Genomic DNA, 13,844 nt, shown 5'->3' on the forward strand with positions numbered 1-13,844 from the left:
GACAGGACTTTCAGTGGAGGGATAACAACAGTAATCTACCCCCAAAACTTTCCACCCCAAATATGTCCTGCCTCCAAGTTGTGCAGGGGCAAAGGTAGAGCAGAGACTAAGGGAATGACCAACAAATGACTGGCCCAACCTGAGAACCCAACCATCCTGTGGGTAAGCACCAGTTCCTGAAACTATAAATAATATTCTGTTATGCTTGCAGACAGGAGTCTAACATAACTGTCTTCTGAGAGACTCCACCGAGCAGACATTGGAAAGAGATGCTGAGACCCACTGCCAAACTTTAGATGGAGCTCAGCAAGTCTTATAGAAGAGTTAGGGAAAGGATTGAACTCCACAGCAAGACCAACAGACTCAACTAACCTGGATGCCGCAGACGGACTTTTCTGGGGTCCCTGATCTGTGGGGAACGGGTCTCTGGTTGCAGGTGAGCTAGGATTCGGCGAATGAGGGGTGACAAACAGACACGGACACAAGAGAGTGTGGTATCTGAATGCAAATTGTCAAATTGAGCATCAGACTATTTATACAGAAGAAAATAGGGAAGTAAGTACACAAAAACAGAGGAATGCAAACCTGGAAGGGCTGGCAGGAAACAACTGGGATAACATAAAATGTTCACAACTGGGATCAAAGACAGCCTCACCTAAAGACAATTCAAAGTCAGCAGCTGGGGGCAAGGGCTTAATCTCCTTGTCAAAGATCCTATAGTCCACCTTCCCCTTAGGCCATTGTAATGCTAGTGTATGGGTGTAACTCAGCTACCTATGGTTCTAAGTATCCACCCTGGTGCCTTTTAGATCACAAACTTCCTTCTTCCTCGAGTGATAAATTCCTTTGTTGGGCAGTGACTAGCTGCCTAGACCCAAGGGTCAGCTCAAGGACTGACTACCCAGAATCTGATAAGGCTATGTATTAAGGGAAAGCACATGGATCTGTTTCCCAACTAAAGCAAGGACATTGGAACATTCGTTATACAAAATGCCACCATTCCAGGAGACTGAGTTTCCTTGAACTTTTGCCTCGGGACAGCGCCCAGGTTTTTGGGGCCTGTTGGCGCTTGTCACTACTGGAAAGACTGTAGCACCTGGACACTTGGAGGCTCCCAAAGACTGAACTACCAACCAAAGAGCTAGGGCAGGTTGGAGCTAGGCCCTATAGAAATATAGCAGATGCACAGCTTGATCTTCATGCTGGCTCCTCAACAACTGACCCAACAGCTGGAATTGCTGGCCTTTCCCTTACCCTGGATCTGTTGCCTCCATGTGGATCCCATTCCCCTAAGTAGGAAGCATTTGTTTGGCCTCAGTATGGAGAGGGTGCACCTAGTCCTTCAGGGACTTGATCTTTGGGGTGTCGGGGAGGGGAGAATGATGTGATACCCAGAGATGGTTCCCCCTTCTCAGAGGAGTAGAGGAGGGGAAAAGGGGGAGGACCTGCATGAGGAGACTTTTAGGGTAGCCATATACACAAAAATATAAATTATATGAATACTTTTTAAAAGTATAGAATAAGGAAATAAAATAAGAAAAAATGTACACAACCTCATGCTTTGTCTTTAGACCTTTGTTAAAGGAAATGGAATCATATATTAAGATGCCACAGAGGGCCTCACTTGGGTCCCAGATCTGTGTGGAACTGGGTCTCATGGTTGCAGGTGAGCGAGCATTCGGCGAATGAGTGACAGACAGTTCACACGAGAGAGGGTGTAGAACTGAATGCGTTTATCAAAATGAGCATCACATTATTAATACAGAACAAACAAGAAAAGTGGGGCAGGATATATCCATTGTTACAATGACACAAGAAAAGGGTTGAATACATGAAAAGACCAGGGGGTGGGACCAGGCAGCTTGAGGAGGAAGCCAGGTGCAAGGCTAGTCAATAGTTAAACCCCACTGACAGGGGTCCCCAGTAAATCCTCAATTATGCCATTCCTTTGGGCCTAGCAGAAAAACCTGTTTTTTTTGGGGGGGGGGGTTCTGCTAATGCAATGCCATAACCACCCTATTTCCTAGGCCTTGGTAAGCTTTGCCCTGAGCTTGGCTCTGTTCTTTATGATGCTTAATTTTTATCACCAGTCTTTACTAGAAGTGAATTAGAATGTTAATGACTAGGTAACCTTCTCACTGAATTCCTGAGCTCCTGGCTTTAAGGAATCTTTTAGAGCTTTGGAACACTGGTGGAAACTTCACCCATGGTAAAAATTCAATCTTTACACCATACTAACATGCGGATAGGGTTCGTATACATAGATCATTGGAAATGCCAGAACTCCAGGAGGCTGAGTCTCCTTGAGACTCTTTTTCTCAAGACTCCTGTCCAGGTTTTCAGACCTGTTGTGAGTCACCACTAGAGTGGGCGTGGCATTAAGACACATAGCAAGCAGAAAATAAAATGGCAGAAAGTTCCAACTGAATAAATAATCAGAGTGAATAGAGTGCATATTATAACAGTAGTAAATATAAGTTTGTCATTTTTCACAATTAAAAAAAGTGACATTATATTGAGAAAACATCAGCTATAGGTAATATAAGGTCACCAAGTTATGGATAAAAAGGATGACAAAGAAAAATTTACTGAACAGATATTAACTAGAATAAACCTCATTAACATGATCTAATAAAAACTTAAAGCAAATAAATAAGAATAAAAGGGACTATTACTTAAAGACTAAGTACCTACTTAATCAAATGACCATACATCCTTTGGCTATTGTCTCATGTGCAGTTGGCAGTTTATGTGGCCTTGTTCATTTTTGCTTGTGTAGTTGGTCTTCTTAGTAATTGAAGAAGTTATGCTTTACTTCTAGCATTAATTATATATATTAAAGCCTTATAAATATTTTGTCCTGAATATTTTTGTTTGTCCTTTGAAATGTTTGTATTATCCTTAAGGATTGGTCTAGGGTTTTTTTCTGGATGGAAATGAGGACCACATTAATCACGACACAGCATTCCTGAGCAGGTGAGCACACCTCCCATCTAAAGTTAAGTGCAGTGAAGTGTTTGTGAAAGAACAGCACTCTTAAGTATTTTCAAGATGGAGTGACTGCTGTGTTTGACTCTTATGACTACCAAGATTCCAAAGCCACCGAGGTAGTAACTCCTTAGTACAAGGAAGGGGTTCAGATAGAAAACGAGATCTCAGATCTTTAGACTTTGAAGAAACATTTGAATATCCAGAAAATGACTATGATAAATGTAAAGCTGCCAGTCCCTTATTTTTCGAAGGTCTCTGGCAATGTCACCAAATGAGCAGAAACAAAACTTATTTATATTGATTGCAGAAGGTAAATTCACAGTCTCATTATCATGTGTGAATGGAAAAATATCCATTAGGAAGGGCTGGGACCCTGATTTTCAAATTAGTAGTGTTTGGGATGGTGTAGACAGTTGTTAGTGAACTTCTGAAGAACTCCACATCTATTTGAAGGTGCAGTTTGTCCTTCTTTCCATGTCGGAGGAGCCCAGCTTATTGAAGACTCCTTAGCAACATTTCCTGGTATAATTGCCTTATAAGATAGCTGTTCATAAGATTTACACCAAACATAATAATCATTGTCAATTTTCAGGATAATCTAGAAAGATATATGTGAAAGGACTAGAAATGAATGAAATTCTACTCCAAAATGAACTTTTAAAGTGTATGAACTTTTAGAGTAAATACATTGATTCCGGTGAACCAATCCTAAGTATTGAATCTGATGTGCTACTTTGGCAGAAAGAAATGACACACACATGAACACTTGTTCCTTGGTTGGTGGCTTTGCTTTTAAAGTTTTGGAAGCTTTAGGAGGTGATTCCTGCTGGAGGAAGTATGCTTCCATGTGTAAGCACTGAATTACTTTTACTATTTAATTTTATGTGTATGGGTATTTAGGCTTCCTGTATATTCATGTATCCTGTGTGTCTGCAGAATTTTGAAGAGGGTGTTAGATCCCCAGGAACAGGAATTTAAAATGGTAGTGTTCTACCATGCAGGTGCCAGGAATTGAACCTGCATCCTAGAGATGAGCAGCCAGTGTGTTTAATTGCTGAGCTATTTCTCCAGCACGTCACTAAAGGGTGAAGGTGGTGAACTTTGAGATTTCTGAGCTTGCAATTCCTTACCTCTGCATTGATGTCTGCATAGGATGGCATGCTTTCTCAGCTTCTTGCTCCTGCAGACATATTTGTCACGTGCTTCTGCATCTTCCCTTCCTCTGAAAACATATGCCTAAGTAACATAATAGAAAAATAACCATTACAGAGAGGTACTCACATCCTAAAAATATTTAGATTTAATCTAATAGCTGTCAATGGAAGAGGCCATCACTAATTGTACCTTCCCAATTATTTTCCAAGATAATGCAATATTTATTTCCCAGAAACTAACAGAACATTTGGTACTATACTTATTAGGGTGAAAGCTTCAATTCACTGGGATTTTTATATGGGCTAAAAAAATCTCATGTCCATAATATTAAAGTCAACTTACACATTAGAAAAGAATTTCTTGATCTACATAACATGAAGATTTTCAAGCTGTGTGTGAGAACCATAGTTAAGAATTCCTGGGCCAGAGAGATGGGTTCGTCTTCAACAGAACATGTTTGTTCTTCCAGAGGACCAAGTTTGTTCCCAGTGCCTAGATCAGGGAGTTCATGGTTGCCTGTAATCTTGCTTTTCAAGTTACTGTAGGGACTCATACTCACAGACACATACTCACTACTCCTTTCACCATACATACATTATGTCTTAATAAAAGAACATTTCCTCATATATGTATATGTATATGTATATATATATATATATATATATATATATATATATATATATATATATATATACTATGTGGGTATTTTGACTGCATGCATATCTGTGAGCCACATGCAGGCATTGTACAGAGGCCTGAAGAATCTCTCAGTTACCATAAGACTGGAGCTACAGCCACTTGTGAACAACCATGTGGGTGTTGGGAATTGACCTCCTTTTCAACCACCCCCTCTTCTCTGATTCCTGGCTGCAACAACTCATTTCCCACTTACCATGATGATTAACTACCCCTCATATCCAAATCAATGAAGCCATATGATCAGGGAATTACAGAGGATATTTGATTAATAATTATAGTAGCAGCATCTATTTAGTATGTCATATGTGAATATTCATGTACAACTCTACAATATACAGCAGAGAATCATGCCCAAAGAAAAATGAATATACTTGAATCTTTGATTTTAGAAAGCATAGAGTTAGGATGTAAACCAAAATATTTTAGCTCAGATTTTATCTTCTAGCGAACTCTTTGCTCTTTGTAGATATATGTTAACAATAGCTTACAAAGAACAGTAAGAATGTTGGGACTCACCACAAGTAACTGACATTGTCATATAATATTTGCATATTTTCATCAAGGAGACATTGTACAATTGTTTGCAGAATGGTCATCATGGAAATTATTCTGTATATAAGGCGAACGCTATGAAAAATGTCACTCATGTGACCTAGTATGTGTATGGTTTTGAGTTTATTAAAATCTTCTGTCTTGAGATCCTTTACCCTGTATCTTCAACTATTATCCCAGTATGCTAGATATCATCACATGCATCTACACTGTGGTTTCTACATGTAAGGCTCTGGGGAATGGTGGAATAAGAGGCAAAATGATTATGAGAGCTGGAGCACAAGGGTTTCTGTTGTAAAATAAGCACCCATAAATTTAGTTGCCTGAACAAGATCCATACTGCAACACTACCTGTTGACTACCAGTATGGATGGGAGGAAATCACACAATGTTCTGCATTTAGATGAAGAGACAATGCTTGCAGAGAAGGAGAATTAATTTCCTACAGGGACAAGCTCCCAAATGGCCTTTCTATCACAGGTTTCTAACCCTGGATACCAGTACATGTAAGTAATACAAAATGGACTTGTGTATATTATCAGGATTCTCTAAAGCATAAAAGTTAAGAGATATTAAAGGAGATTTATTAGACTGACCCATAGGATATAATCTGTGTAGTCCAGCAATGGCTGTACCACAAGGGACAGGACAAAAATCTAGTAGTTATTCAGACCATGAGAATGGATGTTTCTGGAACTCCAGTCTGGTGCTGGAGTCTGGGAAGATTCCTCGATTGCTGCTGCTTTTCAGTCTCCATTGGAATCCTGAAAAACTTGGATATAACAGGGTAAATGAACTTGCTAGTGAGAGTGAGGGCAAGCAGGAAAAGAGAAAGCTTCCTTTATCCATGGGCTTTTCTTTGGGCTGCAACTAGAAGGTGTGGTCCAGACTAAGGTCCATCACAAATCATCCTATTAAGCCAATCTCTCTAATTATATTTATAGGTACCCCTTACCAAAGTTAAATCATAAACAAATAAACAATTTAAACAGACTTACATCCCTGGTGAAGTAGAAGCTGCCATTAAAGTCTCCCAACAAAAAAAGAAACAAGTAAAACAAACAAACAAACAAACAAATAATACAAAAACAAAACCAAACAAACAAACGAATGAACCAGGGCCAGACTTTCAAAAAAGATGTAATGGCAATATTCCTCAAATTATACCACAAGATAGAAACAGAAGGAATATTGCCAAATGCATTTTATGGAGCCACATTCACCCTGATATGCAAACCACATAAACACCCATCAAATGGAATTGCAGATCAATTTCTCTCATGGAAAAACTATTCAATAAAATACTTGCAAACTAACTCCAAGAATACATCCAAAAGATCATCCATCATTATCAAGTGGGTTTCATCTCATAGATGCAAAAATTATTCAATACACAAAAGTAAACACAGGTAATCCACTTATAAACAAACTGAAAGAAAAATTCACATGATCATCTCATTAGGTACAGAAAAGGCCTCTGACAAAATCCAACACACCTTCAAGATAAAATTCCTGGAGAGATGAAAGATAAAAGAAAAAATATCACAACATAATAAAGATGGTTTGCAGCAATCCCATATCAAGTTAAATGGGGAGACACTCAAGGCAATTTGACTAAAACCAGGGACAACAGGTTGCCCACTCTCTCCATATCTATTTAATAGAGTATTTGAAGTTTTAGCTAGAGCAATAAAACCACTGAACGAGATCAAGGAGACACAAAGTGGAGAGAAATCAACATATCCTTATTTGCAGATGATAAGATATACATGTGACACTAAAAGTTCCGTCATGGAACTCCTACAACTGATAAACACTTTCAGCAAAGTGGCTGAATACAAAAATAACTAAGAAAATAAAAACAAAACAGTAGCTCTCCTATATACATTGACAAGTGGATTGAGAAAAATAATCAGGGAAATAACACTTTGTAGTAGCCACAAATAATATCTTTGTGTAACTCTAACCAAGCAAGTAAAAAAAAAAATTATGATTAAAACTTCAAATCATTTAAAAAATTAAAAAATATATCAGAAAATGGAAAGTTTCACATGCTCACAATCTGTAGGATTACCAAAGAAATATTGCCATTCTGCCAAATGCAATCTAGAAATTCAATCCCCATCAAAATTCCAATACAATTCTTCATAGGTCTTGAAAGGAAAATCTTAGCTTCATATGTAAAAACAACAACAACAAATAAGATAGAATAGCTTAAAAACAATCCTAAACAAGAAAAGAACTTCCCACCATTCCTGATTTCAAGTTGCATTATAAAGGTATAATAATAAAAACATCATGGTATTAGCATAAAAACAGACAAGTTCATCAATGGGATCAAACTGAAGTTTCACACATAAATTCTAGTTTTTTATAAGGAGGCCAGAAATACACAATAGCGGAAAAGAAAGTATCTTCAACAAATGATGCTGGTCAAACTGGAAGTCTGCATGTGGAGAATGCAAATAAATCCATATGTATCACTCTGCACAAAGCTCAAGTCCAACTGGATTAAATATCTTACCATAAGAGAAGATACAATGAACCAATAACTTTGAACTATTGGCAGAGAAGAAAATTTCCAGAGCAGATCACTGATAGCACAGGCCCTAAGTTTAACAATTAATGGAAACTCATGAAACTGAAATGCTTCTTAAGATAACACTAGGACAAAACAGCAGCCTGCAAAATGAGAACATATTTTTACCACCCAATGTCTGATTTAACTTAAGGCCCACTCCACAAAATGAACACATACCTGATACTGCTTGAGTCGCTAAGAACTAGATATAAGTATGGAGGATACCTGGAGAACCAGGATCCCTAAATCAACGGAACTTATACGAAGTCATGGTGACTGACGCAGCGAGAATAGGGCAGACATGGATTTGCACCAGGGTTTGCTACATATATATTGTAGCTTTCAGGTTACTATTTCTATAGGACTCTTGATTGTGTACATGAGTGAGCCTCTGATTCTTGTGACGTCTCTTGGAGCTCTTTTCATTATGTTAGGTTGTGTTGTCCAATTTTGCAGTGATAATTTTTGTTTTGTCATGTTTTGTTTTATTTGATTTTATCTCTTAGAAAACCATTCTTTTCTAATGAGAGACATTAAGGGAGGGAATCCAGATGGGAAGGCAGGTGGGGAGGAACTGTGAGGAATAGAAGGAGGGGAAACTGGTATCAGGAAAGAAAAGAATGTATGTATGAGAAAAGAATCTATTTTTAATAAAAGGTAAAAAAGGAAGAAAGGAAGGAAAGAAAGAAGGAAGGAAGGAAGGAAGGAAAGAAAGAAGGAAAGAAAGAAGAAAAAATCTCTCAAGTTTTGGTTGATTGCAGGTATAGTCAGGTTGATAACTACAATTAGCCATCTACAAAATTGGGAAAGGGTGAGGTCACTTGGAGGGGAGAAGTGGGTAGGAGTGATACAGATGCATCACTCAGGTATGAAGCTCTCCTAAAGAAAATTGTTAAGCAAATAAATTAATAACACAATCTGTAGGAGGTTGAAAAAAATGGGATGAGTTGTGTTTTCTCCTCTTCATATTCTATTTTATATTCTGAACACCCAGTAACACTGAACAAAATATATTTATTTATTTAATCTTAAATCAAATATTGGATTCCTATAGGGAATTCTGTCTTCCATTCTGGTACAGGAAATGAAATGCCTTGCAGTATGCCCTCTTCCTTATGTTCACTGTAGGCAGATTAATGATCCACAGAGTAGTATCATGGGCATTCAATGTGTACCTGAGATTTATATTATGAATTGCTTCAATGAAATGACTATTAGTGTAAAAATCAAATTCAAACACTAAATTTTAGTTCCTTTAAAGTAACAATTCTTTTACATTTTTCAAATTATGTTTTTATTGAAATACACAATATGAAAAAATTTCAAATAAATCACTATTTTTCTTATCACTTGTATGTTAATTGCTTAAAATTTAACAGTTTTAAATATATGCATTGTTGCTTAAAATAATGGAAAAAATATCAATTTTATTTAATGAGCAGAACATTGTTCTTTCTGAAACATATAATGACCTAGGCTGGTGATGTGGTCTTCCAGGTTCACTCAGATAAAATATTTGTGGACAATACCTTTTCTTCTATATAATTAATAAAAAATAAATTGGAAATTAATAGTTAATTATCCTATCCCTTAATATGTTGGTTTTATTATCTGTTTCAGTTCTTGCTGTCTAAATATCTTAAACTTAAAGCTACTTTCCCTCAGATGTGAGAATACCTTTACACACTAATAAAATTAAATGTGGCTTTCATTTTGTAGATGGCAGCATTACCCATCAGCATAACAGTTGTATATCGCTGCTGCTGATAGAATGACCTGCTGTTGCTGAAGAAGGAACATCCTGACAGGAAGCAGAGGAGCAGACCCATGATTCCCCCAGCAGACATGAAAAGTGAAGCTCCTAAGCAAAGGTGAGCAAAGACATGTGTGTGTAGACAGGGGGATGGGCTCCCAGCACAGCAGAGCAGAGCTACACATCAATTAAGAGAAGTGCTGTAAAGTAATTAAAATTGGATATAGCTTGGCATTCAGTATAAGTAAACTTCAGAGATCTCATCTCATCATGCTTATCATTAGACAAATAAGGAAACCAAGAAGCTAAATAGCTTTGTAAAAACAGTGTTGCCACGGACCTGGCTCAGTCGGTCCCCATCAATCCATGGGAAATTAGAGGTTCTGGCAGGTGGGCATGGAGTTGGCAAAAAAAGGGTGACAAACGGACACAGATACAAAGGACTGCTGTATCTGGATGTAATTTTTTCCAAGCAAGCACAAGGCTTTTAATACAGAAGAAAAACAAGAAGGCTAGGCAAATACATTTGCCAAGGTACACTGGTTCTTAATACAAAACAAAGAAAATGTATACATAAAAAGATGGCGGGAGCCAGGCCTTGATTACAACTGAGAACAGGAACAACCCTTAATTAAGATCAGCTAAACACAGGAGCCAGGTGAACGCTCTGATGCAATGCTAGTCTATTGTTAAACCCACCACCAGGGGTCTTTTAGTAAACATTTTAGATTATGCTATTCCTCTGGACCTAGTGAAAAACCTGCACAAGAGGAATTCCCTTCTACCAACCCTTTCATGAATAATACTACAACCTACCTATTTCCTAGGCCATTGTGTATTCCTGTGTTTGTGTGTGATTCAGCTATTGTCCTAAGTAATTACTATGTAGACTAGCCCTGAGCTTTCTAGCTCTATTCAAGTAAATTGTAATGCCTGATTATTTTCACTGTCTCTAACAGAGGTAAATTTGAATGTTACTGAATAGGTAACCTTCTTACTGAATTCCAAGCTCAAGGTTGGCTCAAGGACTTTCTAGGAACCATTCAAACACTGATGAAGACTTATCTATGTCAAAATCAATCCTTAAAGGCACTTATAATAAAACAATACTGAAAGAGAGCACACGGATCCATACACCAGACTAACGTGGAGACAGGTTTTGAGTATACGGGGCTATGGGGATGCAAAGGTTCCAGGAGGCTAAGTCTCTGTGAAACTCTACCTCAGGACTGCCTCCAGGTTTCTAAACCTGTAATGTGAGTCACTACTGGAGTGGATATAGCACAGTGTGATTAGTTTTAATATTAATATTTCACCCACAGATTTTAATACATGTTAGAAAATTTTTGCTTAAGATATACACTTATATTTCCTCTATTGTTTTATCCTTTAATGCAGTTTAATTCCAAGCACTTATTAAATGTCTACTATGTGTAATCTATATGTTAGAAAAATAGGAAGTTGAAAGAAATGCTGTACCTAGACTGAAAGGAGCCTTGTATTGGGCACTTTTCTGTCACTATGGCATAACAATTGAGAAAAACTGCTAAAAAGAGGAAAGTTTATTTTGGCTAACAGTTTCAGAGTACTCAGTCCATGGTCTGTTAGTTCTGACGGTTTTGGGCCTGTAGCAAGGCACATTATCATGAAAGGAACATGTGGGAAAGAAACTGCAGGAGGCAAAGAGAAAGAGGCATAAGAGCCCTCATATCTCAATACAAGGGATACCCAGTGACCTAACTTCTTCCCACTAGGTTCACCACTTTCCAAGAGTGGCAAGGGCTATCTGGTGACTAAGCTTTTAGCACATAGAATTCTGAAGGTATAGTTGACCCAACTATACAACACTTCTAAGTTATCCGAAGCATCTAATATACACTGGCATCCAGTCTGCTGAGAGCATGCTTCTAAGTCTGCCTGACTGTAAGATTCAGCTATGATACATTGAAAGTATAAATTCATATGCTTCAGTCATGGATAAAGAATCAAAGATTGGAGGATAGAGACTTGTTTAATTATGTAATAAACATTGCAGATGAATTTATAATCTAGTAGTTCAGGGAGATATGGTCTCTAAGATTCCTAGCTTTGTTGAGATTACCTGAAGAGCTTTTAAAAATCAAAAATGCCTTTGACCCCCCAACCCCTTGTGATCACTTCGGCTGAGACAGCATTGATTTACATCTTCTGGTGTGCCTTTGCTTTTGGGTTTACTTTAATTCATGTATTTCAGAGACAGAAGAAATTTTGGGGGCTACTTTTCTATGCTGTTGGTTATGGAATTAAAGAAAATATCGTGAAGAAAATATCATCCAAAATTTACATTAAAACATATTAAAAATCTGCCACACTACAAGTATTTCTTAAATTTATCAAGCTGATTAGGTTATTATTTATATTTTATAGATGTAAGTTTTGAAATATAAGAAGCATGCTCATAGGACTTGAAATGCATACAAATACTAAAACTATATTTGAGCCAAGTGTGTTAGTATACAACTCTAATCTCAGTATTGGGGAATGGAGCCAGGAGGATCAGAAGTGCAAGGTTATCCTCAGTTACAGAGAAATCTGAAGCCAGCCTGGGCTACACAAGACTTTTGTCTTGAAAAGAAAAAACATAAACAAACAAGTAAACTGAAACTAGGTTGCTTGAATATGAAATCTAAGCCTTTGTTATTTTGGTGACTCACTTTGGACCTGTTGTGTGCCCGCAGAGACTATATATTCTCACACACAGTATCACCTAAAAGGGAACAAGTGACACTAAAAAATGATGTTGTTTTTTTCTATGTAAAGGAGTGGAATGAAGAACAGAAAGGCAAGGGATAAAATCTGGGCTGTGAGGTATACAACAGGAGCAAGCATACAAGAAGGGAAGGCTGACTCTGGTGAGTGAGGCATTAGAGCCTCAACTTTATTATTACTGAGCTGAAGGGATCAAGCAGACCAGGGCTGATTTAGAATGGAAAGCCTTGCATATGGAAAACATAAAAGGAAACCACCTTTGATTGAAGAATCAGTGCTTAAGTATTTGCCTAGGCTTTGGAGGTTAAACATTTTTCAATTTTCATTTTGCTAGTTTCTCTTGATAAGAAAATTATATAGGGCATATTGAGGCCAATGCCATAATTCCCAAATCGTCCTGAAACTGCTGAACAGTCACTGTGCTAGGACTTTGAGAGGACAGGGTATGTTTGTTTTTCCCAGGAAGTGGAATTCCAGAGCTTCTTGACTAGACAAACAGTGCAAACATTTATCCTCAAAGAAAATGCTTCAACAGATGTTGCATCTAGAATCTTAATTCAGTAACACAATTTTAGCACTTTTTTGAACAACCAGAGAATATAGTTGGGTGTTGGCCACCTAAAAATAACTTATCTCGCTTATTACATGAAGGAGTTATACTTATTATCATAGGTCTTCTAAATGGAGCAGCCATTAGAAAATAGAGTACGTGAGAATAGAAAGAAGGGAGTCATGAAAGCTTTGACTCTAAAAACATTGGCTGAGGTGAGTTACCTGAGCACAGACTCCGAGACATAACTGCCATGTAGGTTAGGTTTCTACAGAGCATACACTTTGTCATAGCCACAATCACGAGACTGGGTCAAACATGAAGGAAACTCTATAGAATTATTTTGCAGATGATTGAACAAAATACCCATCATAAAATTTCAATGTTTATCAATATATTGCAAAGTTAGGAATTTCTTTGTCTTTTCGATTATTGTTTAAACATCAAATGTGCCAAGTGTCTAAAATGTTGCAGAAGTGTATTTTGTGCTTATGATACAATGTAAGAAAGATATATGTTCCCTACACTCAACCAAATAACCACACAAACATATAAAGGATATGTGTTAAATCATATCTATTCAATTATATGATAAATGCACTAGTGGATCTGCTAAGAAATCCTCAGATTTGAGGAGGAATTCATTTTTGTTTTTTTTTTCTTTAATTATTTTATTAGATATTTTCTTCATTTACATTTCAAATGCTATCCCGAATGACCCCTATACCCTCCCCCCACCTTGCTCCCCTGTCCACTCACTCCTACTTCTTGGCCCTGGCGTTCCCCTGTATGGGGCATATAAAGTTGTTTTTGGT

At 37.5% G+C, this 13,844-nt stretch overlaps 1 long non-coding RNA gene across 1 annotated transcript in view; it reads left to right on the top strand.

Annotated features, from left to right (window-relative positions):
* Window positions 1-9,843, top strand: part of LOC110321007 — an 88,696-nt gene extending 78,853 nt beyond the window's left edge. Inside the window, exon 3 of the long non-coding RNA XR_003843669.1 lies at window positions 9,698-9,843. This is a non-coding gene — a long non-coding RNA (uncharacterized LOC110321007). The remainder of the gene's footprint in view (window positions 1-9,697) is intronic.
* Window positions 9,844-13,844: the final 4,001 nt, after the last annotated feature.

Source organism: Mus pahari, chromosome 4 (genome assembly GCF_900095145.1).
Source record: "Mus pahari chromosome 4, PAHARI_EIJ_v1.1, whole genome shotgun sequence".
Lineage (NCBI taxonomy): Eukaryota > Metazoa > Chordata > Mammalia > Rodentia > Muridae > Mus > Mus pahari.